Below are 13579 nucleotides of genomic sequence, written 5' to 3' on the forward strand. Positions count from 1 at the left end.
ATAGCCAGTTACCATAATAACCATCATCACTATTAACCTATCTATCATTCTTATTATCATTATTATTTTCACCAGTATCATCATGACATAGATATCTCATTACACTTTGATTTCGACATCCTAAAATATAAAGGATATAATAGTATACATAAGACTACATTGACAACCGTTTACGATCATGAAGTTACGGGCTTTGAAGTGTGAAAAGTACATTTACACGGTCCTGAAAATACAAGTGTCCTGTGTATTCACACAGTAAAAATCACATACAGGATTTAAATGATGATGACTACTAGATTCCTTCAAAATATTATCATGTTTATGACAATTCAGAAAACTTGCGATTTTCGTTTATTTTATCATTGTTCATCTAATTGCAACTTTTATTTCCCTGCATGTCTCCTTGTTTTTGAAAACCTGTTCAGTTATTATGTGCCTTGTATACTAAAAGATGATGTTCTTCCGAAACAAACAATTCCTGTAGAGGTTCGTTTATGCGAAACTGAAATGGGGTTTGTGAATCCAAACATTTCCGTGGCGTTACGTTTGCGAAGGTTAATCATCTATAGGACGCTTTTGTTTAAACATTCTGAATAATGAACGTTATGGACATGTTTGAGCGTGCATGATGTCACCAAATTATCTAAAAACGATGCTCTCTCAACAGGGCGGGAGAAATGGACAACAGGATCAGAACGTGACTTCAAGGTATTCGCCAACCCTATATGCCTTTCATTGCAATTATTTTGATATTTTGAATATCCCTGTTTTTTCTGTTTTTTTTTCTTAGAGAGAAAGACAGTAAAATGTGCTATAAAATGATGGCAGAAACGCTGCTATGATTAAACATGACGAATTTGTTTAGTATTTTCTTGGCATTTACAGTCAGTGCCATTCAATGCAATAATTGTAACATTTTGAATAGCTCTGTTTCCTTTTTTTTTTTCGTTTAGAGAGAGACAGAGACAGTAAGCACGGAAAGAAACAAAGATAAAGATGTTTACATCTTTATTTTTACAAAGAAACAAAAATCGTACATCTTTATTTTGTTTCTTTCCGTGCTTACTGTCTCTGTCTCTCTCTAAACAAAAGAAAAATAAAAAGAAACAGAGATATTCAAAATATTACAATTATTGCAATGAATGGCACTGACTGTATATGCCAAGAAAATACTGAACAAATTCGTTATGTTTAATCATAGCAGCGCTTCTGCCATCATTTTACAGCAACCGCAAGTTTTTGTTTTTTTCTGTTTGTCTGTATAGTACACATAATACTGAGTAGGTATACAATGTACTTTGCCTCGAGAGTTTCTGTTCAATAGGCAGAGGTGACTCCAAAATAGTATATTATTCACTTGAAAGCGGTTCCTCGAAGTGAACTGTACTGTTGGAGGCACCGAGTCAATAGTTTTAACCAGAAACTCGAAATTATGTATTGCAGAGGATAATTTCTTTTATATTTCGGATCCAAATACTAAATAAAAAGGAATGTACAGCGAAAATGGGGTGAAAAGCCGCGTGGTGGATGCCCATGTTGTAAAGCATACATAAATATATACCCCCCCCCCCTCTCTCCCTTTAGATTATAGAATATCTCATACTTTATTCAGTCTCACCGTCTGCATGGATGCTTTTATCAATTATTATAAGATAATATTCACAACCATGTCAAGTTTTTCCTTTTTTGTTTTCCCTTTTTCCTCTTCTTAATCGGCGCGTTTACAAAATGCAGCTTGAGCAAAGCGCCGCACGGCACCGCCCGCCATAAACTGGAGACAGCGACAGAACAGCAGTCTATTCTGTTGCAAGCATAATTTTGTTATCGTTTGACGTGGCAGCCTATTCACTGCCGAGCACAGTAATTGCACCCGTCCCCCAACATACTATATATAACGTTAATTTCATATACCAGACACAGTCACATAATTTGGCCCAGTGCCAATCGACGTGGGCGTAAAGAGGGTGTGTAGAAGGCTGGCCATATTAAAGTCAGTCACATGATTATTCATTATACGTTATAGTGCCCCCGTAGCGTAACTTTTTTTTTTGGTTGAGAGCTCGAGATAATGATGTTAGTGTATAGATTGCTGGCTGACACTGCCAGACTGTCACGTCAATACACACACACACACACACACACACACACACACACACACACACACACACACACACACACACACACACACACACACACACACACACACACACACACAACACACACACACACACACACAAAAACTCGAGCCAGACGCAATTGAAATGTAAACATTTTGCTGGCACCTCAACAAGGAGAAAATGTGGGTGTGTTTTATGTATCAACATTCTCATGATGTGCTATGGTGTTTTGAATAATTTCAACCCCGTGTTTCGGCCAAAATGGCCAGCAACAGTCAACAATCAAACTATCAGATTATCAGATATCAAGATTTTGCCATTCAGTGAAAGTGGACGTGCCACTCCACTCCAGCAAATATTGATAGCGTCAAGCACCCAAAACAATGAAAATTTGATAGACATTCATTTCAAAGTCATGACGTCATCAACTCATCTAATTCTTATTATTTCCATTGTGACTGTGACTTGTATACTGTATGATATGCATGATATATAAACGTGAAAGTGTGGAATCCCATCAACTCTTTTTATTCCTCTCCAACTTTGATGCAGTTTCCCTTTGCTGTTTTGAGCCATAAAGTCAACTTTAACATGCAGAAATAGCTTTTTCCTGCGCGTGCAAATCAGAGAAACGGTATGTCTACAGCAGTATATATAAGATATCAATTTTCGGTGTTTTGTTGATGTTGTTGTTGTTTTGTGGTTCGTGTTTTGTGTGTTTTTTTCCGTCTCGGTGACCCTATTCAAATCATCGATGACCTATGCAGTTCCAGGTGATATTGCAATATTTTCGGGGCTTTCCCCCTTTTGTCCAAAGGCCCTTTTGAGTGCATGCGAGCGTTGGGCCTAGCCTTCCGTGAAGACTTCTTTGATGTTGGTAATGCCAAGGAGATGATACACTATACCTCCCTAGGTGATGCCTCCTTAGATGCCTCCTTGATATTTAGTGCCAACTTCAAGCGAGGGAACCGAGCCAAATCCGAGTGCCAAAGTTTTGCCTTTCGCTGATGGCTTGGTTCCAGTTCCTTCTTACCCACTACACTACTCACTTCACTTCACAGACACTATTACAGCGAGGGAGTCTTGGCGAGGCCTGTTATGTGTGTTGCCGGTGCTCTTCCAATCTTGTTAAATCATCACTTAACCCCTTATATACCGCTTTTATTATGCTATTGACATTATGCGAAAAGATTCGGTTACCAATGGTACTAGGTACATTGAGTGCCATATCGTATAACAGGTTGCCAATACGTCATAGTTATAACAAAAGTCAGTCGAGGGTTACAATGCAATGCAAATAAAACTCATTTTATTCTCTATTTAAGTTACACTATGATAAAGCAACGTGTGGGTATCCTAGTCATGCATGGTTGACTGAAGTTGGGGTATATAAAAATGAAGAGTATAAATGGATTATACATTTATGCTTCGGCTATAATTACCCGAACTACATGCACTTCATAATCCCCCACCCCCCCCCCCCCCCCCCCCGACACCCGCCTCTGTCAAGGCGAGCTCTGTGGCCCTGTGCCAGAAAACAGTCGCATTTCATACAGTCTGACATTTCTTCCAGCCTCGATAACCATGATGGTGATATTCTCCACCTTGAAGAACTGAACTGAGCGAAGGACAGACTGATGGATGAAGCAGAAGGCCGAGAGTATACGGTATAAAATAAATAGAATGAAATATACCATTAAAAGGAGGGAATTGAGGATGAATCTCTAGGAGATCGTGGAGGAGGAGGAGGAGGAGGAGGAAGAGGAGGGACCAGGACAGTGAATTTTGAAGAAGAAGATGTGGAATTACAATCCTGAGGCGAGGATGAATGTGTATAACGAGTTCCATGGCATGCTGTTTCAGTTTCCTTTCTTACCACAACAATACTTACAGTGTGATACTACAATAATAATCCAAACTTGTGTCTTTCACCACAAGAATATTGGATGGTAATAGATACTCATTATATACAGCGTAATGAAGTTTGGTAACATTCTGCGAACGGTGGAATTCCATGCATGCATGCGGAGACTATGGGAAGAAAACGGGGATCGTAATAAGGAACTGTGATGTGACCAGCAAGAAGAGAACCCCGTGTTTTGATTTCAGTGGGGGAAACCCCCTTTTCTCTTTTCTGTTGAGATTAAAAGCCAGAAATGCGATCGAGAACTGAGAATACTTGCAAGAATTCCCATAATGTCAAGTGGTGCTGTATGATGGTGAATGCACTTTAAATCTCTTGATGCAATGGAATTCCATAATTGTCGCAATTCACAATACATTACAAGGCAATTTTCTTTTCCTGCCACGATTAATACTATCAATGGCCCATTAACCGCAGTGCACACTGTTTGATAGGTCTCGTAACTGATAATTAGAAAGAGGTAAGTTCTGACTAAATAGTTGACAATATACATCCAACTCTGAGTTACCGGCGTGATCATAATGCAAGTGTAACATTTAATGGTGATGATGATAACGATTATGATGAGAATAAACGACATCATTCAACCATTTATCACTATCACCAAAACATGCCTAATATTAATGATCATTGTTGTCACTTTTATCATTCATCATTGTTATCTCTTATACAAATATAATTTTCCCTACATTTTTCTCCAAGATGGCACGTCAAGTAAACAATAATGGTACAACTTCTACTCGTCTACTTTCATACTTTTAGATAATTTCGTCATCATAATTATTACAATGACACTCTAAAAACGCAAATGTTGAATCAACACTTAAAAGGGCCGAGGAGTGACAGCATTTTTGAAGTGTTATTATGCATCCAACTTTTAAAATAACATTTTAAATGTTGAATCTAGCAGGAAAACCAGCACTTTGAAAATGTTGTCACTCCTTGGCCCTTTAAAATGCTAATTCAACATTTGTGATTTTAGAGTGGAGTTATAATCATAAATGTCATATCATCACAAAAATCATCTTCAACACCTTATACTGTAATTGCTGTGAGCTCTCGTACTCTAAATAATAGTCATATTATGCTGATGTGTTGATGATGGCTGACGGGACTCTTTCTTCAGAAAACATATACAGGTAAAGCTCAAATTCCTCGTATAAGAGCCAATACCACTCTATTTCCGCAATCCATGACGTCATAAATTGGTTGTGCTAAAGCGTAGTTTGAATACAGTGAGTGTATAAAATAGGCCTATAATATGCATGCCAGTAAGGTAGGCTGAACTCTTTGAAAGCCGAAATTTGTGTCTCGGTTGAAGAAGAATGGATTATGGTAACTGACATTACAGAAGAATGTTACGTCACAATGACGTCACTTAAAAAAGAAGACAGGCATTACAAATTGTCTCTTTCGTTCATTTCGCGCCTATAAAGAACGCTTGGCATTCAACTGAGGATAGAGGTACCAAGTAAGTATCAAAGTCCGTTGTTTGGGCCGTCCACTGGTATCTAAAAAGATTCCATTCACATGCACGATCAATGTCGTGGAGTACACTGCAAAGACATCGGTGTTAAATTAAACACCATGGGGCTTAAATGTAACATCGAACAAGTGTCAATAGAGGACCATACTCACAGGTGTAGAAAGAATGTTGTGATGGTGTTGGAAAGTGTCCATCTAGCACTGCGTGGTGTTAATTTGACACTGTGGCTTGTAATATTTTTAACACTGCGTTGGTGTTAATTCAACAATGACACCTAATGGTGTTGAGTTGATATTGCTGGTGTTGATGTCAATGGTATAACACCTGTCCAGAGTCAGTGGGAGACTACACCAACTGGTGTTACTGTGTTGTGATTGTGTTCACTTTTTTTTTTTCAAAAATCAAGTACTTTATCGGAAAGTTCTTGACTCAGTCTTGTTGAAGTTCAAAATGAACAAGAAAAACAGTAACTAAGTAACTATAAAAAAAAAGATTTTGAAGTGACACTCAGAGGTGTTAATTCAACACCACAAATGAGCACCGGAAATGTAACACCAGCTCGGTGTTCCATTTAACACCTGACTTTTTGCAGTGTGAGTAATTGACGCCATCTTGACCAGACAACGCCAACGTACATCGGTCTGCGTCAACATTATCGAATTTGAATTTAAAAATTTGAATTTGAATAATGAATGTCCTAATGAATCGCAATCCTATAACGAAGGAGCATTTGACGATAATTATGCCTGCCTCTTTTAGTGACCTTGACGGGGGTCAATCATCACATGATTTTATGAAGGGGAGAAGATATAATCCATGCCTGGAAATCGTAGTTGCAATCTGGTATACATGAGCTCCAACTTTCATGTGAGTATTATAGAGCGTTGCGGCGACAGCAGCACAAAGATGATATCCATTTGAAGCGAGCATTATAATGAGAAAAACGAACTTTACAGGAGGAAAAGAAGTGCGTGTGTTCGTTTGACTATAAAGTTCTGATTAGAATTCAACACACCTGTTATAATGACAAGCGACGAATTAAACACGGTAAATTGGGAAAACATTTATCACAGCTGGCGCACCATGTGACATGTTCGTGCACGGTACGTTATGCGTGTAACACCTGTTGCGTGTTAATCAATATTCATCACTTTCAAAGACATGCAACAAGTTGTAGTGACTTCAACGATTCAAAAGATGTACAGATGGCATGCATTAAAAACGCATTCTGTCCGCTGTAGATTTTACCAGGGAGGTGAAACCTCCCTGATTTTACGCAGGTTGCCATTTTCCCTTGATGTCAAAAGTTTGCAGCTATAACATTTCGTATAGGTGTGAGGTGTATAAGCACGATAAGAGGTAGGAATATTTTAAACCAATTGTCAGCCAGTTTTTGTCTTCATTTCCTGCTTTGATTGTTTACGTTATCCTAACATAAAAGTAAACAGTGCTAACTCCTGAAGTTATGCTCCTTTAACTTATCGTATCCGGGAAAAAAAGGTTGGGAGGTGGGGAGGCAGAGCGCAACAATGTCGACAGAACATTGTGTTCTCAGGCAGGCTGGTGCCTGACTTAAGTCTTACACACGATTGTTAATCTATAGCTTCCCTTTCTACGACGAAAATATATAAGTTATCGCAAAAATATCATATCGCTAGCCATTGTGCCGTCAATCAAAACTCAAGTAGTTTGGAGAAACTGTACCACCTTTCTTCACCCTTTCCCCAACAACATTCCCCTTCACCTTTTAGTGATCTTCTTGTAAAGCGACAAAAGCTCAAGACGAGAGCGAGCAATCAGAAATCATCATTATTATAAACAAGCCAAAATCTCTATCTCTATACCTTTCCACCACACACAGATTTGTGTTAAAGCTTTGCTAACTATTTTCGATGTTCCGGCGACACATGGTGGCAAGACGTAAAGAAGTGTCTCTTAATGTTTACTTTGTCAATGTTTGTTTGTTTTTGGCAACAATCATTCCACAACATTATTATCAAACCCCTCTGGAGGTTGATAATGATAAAATAATTAGTTACCTGATGATTATGTGAGTGCGTAATTTTTTATGCGTTAAGTTAAGAAGTGTACGGTTTGAGAGAGCAAAATCATGAGTATCATAGCCTGCGTATGCGGCACACATTGGTCTGATTATTATGCAGTATTGAGACGAAATTAATATTGTCCTATAGGAACTCAGTGAAATGAACTTTTGCCATCACATTTTTTCTTTCCGCTCATAAATAATTGATCATTCGTGCAGGATTTCTATAATAGAAAAATGTAGATGCATTTTTAAAGAATTACAGGGGGAAAATCCATCACATTACATTCAATAATTCGAATTCGTGATAAGTTGCACTTTCATGGGTTCAGCGACCTCAAAGTTGTAACGAGGTTGACGTCCTCAAATCGGCAGGACCAATGGTGCATCATAGAAGAATACCCGGCTATGCGCGTGAAGCAGCTTTACATCGGTAAAACAACGAATATTTATCGAGTGAATCAAAGTGCGAAATCAGTTTTTGAAAAGATGGGGATAAAACTCTTTGAATTTTATGGTCGAATGAGAAGATGTACAAAAGGATGGGAATGATGAACTCGCAAGGATAACTAGCTGCCATTTTCTCTTCTTTCGCTCTTTATAATTATAACGCTATCAGAAATCGAAAAAGTCGTACACTGTATAATCTTGAACGAAAATCCACTCACAGCGGTATTTCAAAACTCTGCACGTTTTGATCGCAAAACACTTAAAAACACTTTTAGCACTCTTCTATAGACGTTTTTTTCTCCTCTCCTATGTGTAACGGAGGGCTAGTGTGAAACTTGATGTGGGGGAAGTGCTTATACTTTATCTTCAAAATGAGAAAGTTCATTTATGATAATTAGACGGAATATTCCAATTTGTTTTTCTGTGTCATTTTTGCATTCTTTTATTTTTGTATAATGTCATATAGATATTATTGCATTTAGGAAATAAAAAAATATATATACGTGTATTTCAAATAGGTGTGTACATGACTGTGTGTGTGTGTTTGTGTGTGTACACCTTAAACCTGAAAACTGACGTGCGAACTTCACGAAAGGGGAAGGCTTGTACGACATGCCAACACACGATGTTTCAAAGTGGTATTGCAGTTTTGAAAGGAACAGAGCAAAGAAAAAAATCTCGCATACTTCATGTTATAATTATGATAGTAACATCTTCTCATTCATTATGACATTGGAGCAAAAAAATGATTTGTACGACAATAGCTACTGTAATTATATGATGAATATTGTCGGCGCAACAAGTTTGTGCCGAAGAATTTTGCGTAGAGATCGGAGGAGGCACGTGAATGGATTTGCTATAGTATGCCCAACCCGTAAAGTACGGCCTATTGTCTTTGGGGGAATTTCTCTGCAGAATTATTATCTTGTCAGCAAATTATCTTTAATGTCATTAATTGTTTATGTCGTATTTTACAGAGATTTCCTAGATTAAACTGTTTGGTTTTGTTAAATTCTCTCAAAACAAGAGTTTTTTTTTTTGTTATTTTTTTTTTTGTCGGTGTGTGTGTGGGGGGGGGGGGGGGGGGAGGGGGGATAATAATCATTGTCAAGATGGGAGAGACCATAGATGTTATTGTCTGTATAAGAATCAATAATAAATCTAGCTAGTTCCAAATTGCTTTTGTTTTTGTTTTTGTTTTGTCCTTGTTCTGTGTGTGTGTGTGTTTGTTTGTTTGTGTGTGCGTGTGTGTGTATGTGTGTGTTTGAAGTCTTATTACCGTCTATTTTTAGGAACTCAATGTAACCATCAACCTCACGTCCCGTGCTTGACCCATAAAGTTGAAATATTACGGTACACGCCTCAGTAACAGAATTTATCGGTGATGTAACTATATCAAATGTGCGTACATAGAGAAGCCACCCGCATCATTGTCAACTTTCGCCGAAGTCCGGAAAGATTAAAGAAGGCCTGTAATTTTCTTAACGGAGATACACTGGAGGACACCCGTGCACTTTATTACGAGAAAAAAAAAAGAAGAAGTTATGATGGTGCATACCTTCACAAAATGGATTGCTGGTAGGGTTTAAAGTCAACGGGGAAATTGTGCACGGTGCATCACTTGTATAGTGTATGATTTTAAGAATCAGTGGGTTGTCCTAAAACTCACAAACAGCTATTAGCGGCGCGGGGCAAAGATATTATTGTGATAGAATAATGTTGGTGTCCTGATGCTGATTTTGACAGTTGTTATTGCCGTTCAATATACGATAGACAATTTCCGTCGTCTGATTTGTTGTCGTTTAATGTAAAAAACAAAAAACAAAACTGTAATATGATTTGCATTAATTGCTTGCAAATTACACAAGTATATATACGATTTTATACTGCGTATTTGCATTATCTGTCTGTTGGATCAAAATAACAGCTCAGTTAGATTTCATTCAATTTGGTTTAATTTACTTCAATTGATTTGATTTGGATTGGTCAACGACATGACGATGGAATACTAGTGTTTAAATGATTATGTCTGCATGAGTATAAAGACTATATGTAACAATAATGTTTTTCAAATCATTTGCTTACTGTGATTAATGACATTTGTATCAGCAGGCTTGAATACATATGATCCTGATGACAAAATACCATCGAAGAATGTTAACCGTGATTGAACAAGAAAAGCATGATGGATTCCTTGATAATATTATGACGCGGGCTCCAGTGAGCAGGTGTTTAAAACCCTGCACTCTTCGAGGCCTTGATAATTATGTATTCATATCTTGAATTTCAGCATTCTTGATTGTATAAAGTGGCAAACAATACTCATTATAAAAGATAAAACAAAATCATGCACTCTTTTCACATCGTTTCATGAAATACAATTTAATACAAAACACAGAAGGTGTAGTCCAGCCATTATAATCAATTTTGAGACAGTTTTACGAAGGAGTTGTGTATTTTACCAAACTTAAAAGGGTGTATTGACTTGTGACATCCGAGATTACAAATTGATATAGCTGATAAAAGAGCAGGTTTCCTTCATCGATTTGATTTTTCTGTCTTATAGAACAGGTTCTTCGACAAAGAAGTCACTCAGTGTTGTTTATGTAGATTGATCCTCTTTAAATCGCTGAAGTTCAATCCTGAAGAAATATAAAAACAAAAAGGCAAGAAAGACAGTTAAACAAACGGATCCGTAAAGCACAACTCACGCATTTTGAATAGAGTTGTTTTCTTATAACGCGTAACCTTTTCACACATGAATGGAATGATTATGAATCTCAAACTTGACTTATATAGTGAGGGGGAAAAAATCCAGGAATTCTGAAAGACAATAACTATTCACAAAGCATATAGTTCATAACAAGCAGAGATTCGTAGTGTTTCGAGGAGTAGTTTGCCATACTAAACAACAAACCTACTAAAAATACTTGATATAATTCTAATGGTTCTGACTTCATTTATCACCGAATATTTTGCTGGACGAGAAGTACCCGTATGGTACTATTTCATGAAATAGATGTGCTTTGGTAACATTTTAATACAACAACCTTCGTTGTGACAGTTGATAGGCATATTATAAACAACTAAGAATAATAAGTTTTGTGTGACGAGGTCATTCATGCTATTTTCAGTGTGGAAACGGCCATCAAAAATGTTTATTATGTTTTCTTCTTTGTCCGTATATTTCACAACAGGCTATACTTTTTTCATGCTGGCATTATGAAGTAGGCATGCTGTATAGGTAGGCCCAATATAGATATACGAATAAGATATGAATATTGAAAATACGAGAAAAAAGGGAAAGAGATGGCAAATGACAGAAGTGAAAGAGAGAGAGAGAGAGAGAGAGAGAGAGAGAGAGAGTTGAGTGTGTGTGTGTGTGTGTGTGTGTGTGTGTGTAGGTATGTGTGTGTATGTGTCTGTGTCTGTGTGACGTGTGCGTCTGTGTGTGTGATTGTGTGTGCGTGTTGTGTGTGTGTGTCGAATGTTGAGGGAAAATACCTTTGCTTTTATACACTTTAATATGCCCTTTAATGTTTTCAATCGCCAGCATGATCTTTCAGTATTTGTCGCATCTCTCTGGAATTCGTGAAAAAAAAGACACGTCCATTCTCCTTTCGCCGTGTGATGCGTATAAGTTGCCTGAGTTCAACAAACTTGTCTTTTGTGTGAATGTTTGCATAGTGCATGAGCCGATGTAGCGACTATGCGTGCAATTTATATTATATACAAATTCCTGTCATTTTACGTCGGTAAACAACCAAAGAATGCAAACCTATTTAGCAACACATGATGGTCACGCCACTCAATTCTGATTCCATTTACACGCTCCGTGTTCATGATCAACGCTGTGATGATTTAGTATTCCTCTTTTTTTCTCTCGTTCGCTCTCTATTTCCACGAATCTCTCTGTCATATTTTAAGCCTTGCACTAAACGACTTTTTTTTGTGATGAATAATTCATTTGGCTGTGCAAAGGATATTTTCGTCATTCTTCAAAGATGGTTTTCGATTCCATTTGCGGTAAGAAGAACGCGTGCACGATGTGAAATTTCAGTCAACCTTTGGCTAGTTACAGCAAGCAAGTTCTATGCTTGCCTAGTCCCTCACAGCAATGAAGTACTAAGTATAGCCTACTGTAGTACCTCCTTGGTTGCAGGATTGTCATAGCAACCAATATTTCAGGATTGGACGGACAGTCGATTCGACAGCATCAGCTCCTAGAAGACCGCACTACCGGTGCGTGCCGCAGCGTTGGGTGGCGCCTCTCCGCGAATGATGCAGGGATGATTGGTCACGTGATCTCGGGATGCGATCTCTCCCTCTCTCTCTCCATCTCTCCCCATCTCCCCTCTCATCCTCATCCGCCCAACAATGTAGTACATGTATCGCAAATTTGCATCTGGTTAGTACACTGTGTGGCTGTCGGCCTTCGTAACGGCGGGGCAACTGCGTTCGGTGGAATATAATACTCGGTAGTATAGTGACGGCAGTTTCTTTTGCAGAACGAACCCCTCTGGATATGATTACTCTCTAAGAGACAAGCGCAACTATTTTGGCTGAGCCTGTAGTTGCCGACATGTTTTACCAACTACGTCGTGTGTATTGAGGAGATACAAGGGGAGAAAAATAAGTCAAAACGTTGGACGAAGAACATGTCATAGCTACGGGTAATCCGCCATATTTACACACGCCCGAATATCAGTCATGATGTATGTAGACAGAGCATGAATTAGTGTTGACATTTTATACCCGAGTGATTCGCTTATAAATATCAGGCGAAAATCATGAGACGCAATCGTTTGTTCGGCTGACGTATATGCTATTCCAGTGATGAATAAATTCGCCTCGTTTTAATTTACATACCAGACAAGAAGTTACATGTATACACAGACAGCACCTCCCCTCACGACAATTCCGTGCAGCAAGAACCAACTCAAGTAATTGGTATGTTTATCATCATGTGCAGTCCAGTGTGCAGTGTATACTGTAATTAGCACTGTGTAACACTTTACTACTGTACAGTAACACATTGTAGTAACAATTTATTAGTGTGTTTATTTTGCCAAAATAAACCAAAAATCTAAAGAGGGCGTTTTACGCAGTTCGGCAGTAGAAATCACAATGTCAGGCAACACATCACCCACACACCATCCCATACTAGTATCACAGGGTAAATAACGGGTTCTTCGTGTACCACCAGTACATGTGCTTGATGTTGTTGTTATTGTTGTTGGTGTTTTGGTTTTAGTGGCGTCAATCACTCAGGAGCGTTTACGCCAAATGTAGGATCAGGGACATGTACATGTACTAAGATTATTTGAATATGGTGTTCACTACATTGTCAAATACTACGTATCTAGTCACTTAGGAGTAAACTCTAAGTTATATTGTTACTTTTTGAATTCGATTCGATTTGTTAGTTGTCTTACAACATTTACGCGTTTGGTAAGAATATAACACAAGCAGAAGACGAAAATTACAGAATAAGGACTATATTGCAAGACTACTAGTAGTCAATCTTTGAAATATTGGCAACCGTCCAAGCTTGCATG

The sequence above is a fragment of the Diadema antillarum genome, unplaced genomic scaffold (assembly GCF_040938485.1).
Source record: "Diadema antillarum isolate AM-2024a unplaced genomic scaffold, OU_Dant_1.0 scf00000107, whole genome shotgun sequence".
Taxonomy (NCBI): Eukaryota; Metazoa; Echinodermata; class Echinoidea; order Diadematoida; family Diadematidae; genus Diadema; species Diadema antillarum.